Here is a 2,677-nt window from a genome sequence, read left to right as displayed (position 1 = left end):
GTTGAGCAGTGGCTTGTAGTTCTCCTTGAAGAGGTCCTTTACATTCCTTGTTAGTTGTATTCCTAGGTATTTTATTGTCTTTGTGGCAATTGTGAATGGAAGTTTGTTCTTGATTTGGCTCTCTTTAAATCTGTTATTGGTGTATAGGAATACATGTGATTTTTGCACATTGATTTTGTATCCTGAGACTTTGCTGAACTTGCTTATCAGTTGTTTATAAGTTGCTGTTAGCAGGTGTGTTTGCCAACCCTTGCTCAAGTTAAACAGGGAGGGATTAAAGAACTCCTTGAAGTTAGGGAGGCACAAAGAATAAACACTCATAATTATGAAATATCAGAATCTAACCTTTAATTATGAGCTTTCTATGTGTCAACATATCCAAGCCTCTGAACAATATTAAGATTAAAATATTAGGATCTAAAGTTTTATCATCTGCATTACATATGTGAAAATACTGAAGTTAAATTTATCAAACTCTAGCAGAAAACATAGGCATAAACCTTAATGATCTTGGCTTAGGCAGTGGTTGCTTACATACAATAACAAAAGCACAAGCCAAACATAGTAGAAATGGCTAAACTGGACTTTCTCAAAATTAAGAACATTTGTGCTTCAAAAAATAAGAACATGAAAACAGCCCACAGACTGAAAGAAACATTTGGAAATTATATATCTTATAAGTCACTAGTATCCAGAATATATTTTAAAACTCTTATATTTCAACAGTAAAAGGACAAATAACCAATTTTTTAATGGTCAAAGCAATTTGTATAGATATTTCTCCAAAGAGTTACACAAGGGGCCAATAAGCCCATGAAAATTGCTCAACATCGTTAGTTATTAGAGAAATGCAAATCAAAACCATAATGAGATGCCATTTCATATCTACTAGAATGGCTGAAATAAAAAAGGGCATAATAATAAGTGTTGGCAAGGATCTGAATGTGCTGCAAACTGCATTGCTAGTAAGAATGTTAAATCATACAGCATTTTGGAAAACAATTTGAAAGTTCCTCAAAAAATAAAAAATACAGTTATCATCTGCTCAGCAATCCTACTTCTAGGTACATACCCAAGAGAATTGAAAACATATTTCTACACAAAATCTTGTGTACCTACTCATAGTAACACTATTTACAATAGACAAAATGTGGAAACAACCCAAATGTCAATCAGCTGATGAATGGATAAGTAAAATGTAATTTATCCTTACATGGAAATATTATTCAGCCATAAAAAAAGAAGTGTTGATACATGCTGCAATATGAACAAACACTGAAAGAAGCCAGACACAAAAGATCACATATTGAATTATTTCATTTATACAAATTGTCCAGAATAGGAAAATTTATAGACAGAAAGTAAGTTAGGGGTTGCCAGGGGCTGGGAGAACAGGAGTTTGAGAGGTGATTGCTACTAGGTATGAGGCCTATTTTGGGGATATTGAAAACATTCTGAAATTAAATAGTGGCAATGATTTTATAACTTTATGTATATACTGAAAGCCACTGAATGGTACATTTTAAAAGAATGAATTCTATGGTATATAAATATCTTAATAAAATTAATAATTAAGTCATTAAATTAACTAATGGAAAGTACAATGGGAACTCAGAAAAGATGAAACTCAAAAGTAGCAGGAGGGATCCGGAAAGGATTCCTAAAGGAAGTGACACAAGTCCTCCTCTTAACACTGAAGGCCCTGAAGCACAGTACGTGCACAATTATTTTCAAAACTAGTGGCTCAGCAGAGCAGAAAGGTCTTACTTCACATCCTGATACTCCTTCCCAATGCATTCCTCTCCTCTACATAGGCTTTATGTAATAATCACAAAATCCCCCAAGCCCCATCTGTTCACCTATTTTTCAGTAGAAGCTTCTCCTACACCTAAATACATTTTTTATTGTCATTTTTAAATCAATTTCTACAGACATCTTGCACAAAAATTCTCATATTTCTCCCATGTTCAAGTTTGGAGCTGGGTGGCAAAAATTGCCCATGGGGATGTAACAGAATGGGGCTACGAGAGGCTGAATGTCAGGGTGTAAGGGCATTATTCCGTGACCGACTTGTAGCACGGTTTTACCAAGCACTATGCTTCAGCATAACAGAGCCGCAGAAGCAATGCTGGTAAGGATGTCATGGCCCAATGCCAGGATCCACTGGGTGTGTATAGATCTGAGGAGGAGGCAGAAGACAGAAATAACAGGCAGGCAGTGGTGAAAGCCTCCACCTGGATTAATGAAGGACAGATTTGGAAATGGGCAGTGCTGGGTGGAGCGGAATCGTAACTCAAGGTCCTGAAGCAAAGAATGTTCACATTTAGAACAGGAGATGGCTTCCGCTCTGGCTTTGTGGACCTTCATATAGCTGAGGTTTGAGAAAATCCCAACCTTTTAGTTGGGGTGTTTTTGAGATAAGGGTAAAGGCACTGATTGAAGGCCATTGGAGCTTAACTGATAAATGAAAGTTCTGGGAGGGGGGGAAATGACATGGCATGACACTAGACAAGAGACAGGGTCCTGATCACAGAAACCCTTACAGACCGGGTTGAAGATTTGGGGCTGACCCGGTGCAGTGATGTGAGCCTATAATCCAAGCACTTTGGAAGGGCAGGGCAGGAGAATCTCTTGAGCCCAGGAGTTCAAGACCAGCTTGGGCAACACAGCAAGACTC

The sequence above is a fragment of the Cebus imitator genome, unplaced genomic scaffold (genome assembly GCF_001604975.1).
Source record: "Cebus imitator isolate Cc_AM_T3 unplaced genomic scaffold, Cebus_imitator-1.0 Scaffold233, whole genome shotgun sequence".
Taxonomy (NCBI): domain Eukaryota; kingdom Metazoa; phylum Chordata; class Mammalia; order Primates; family Cebidae; genus Cebus; species Cebus imitator.
This window is presented reverse-complemented; position numbering follows the sequence as displayed.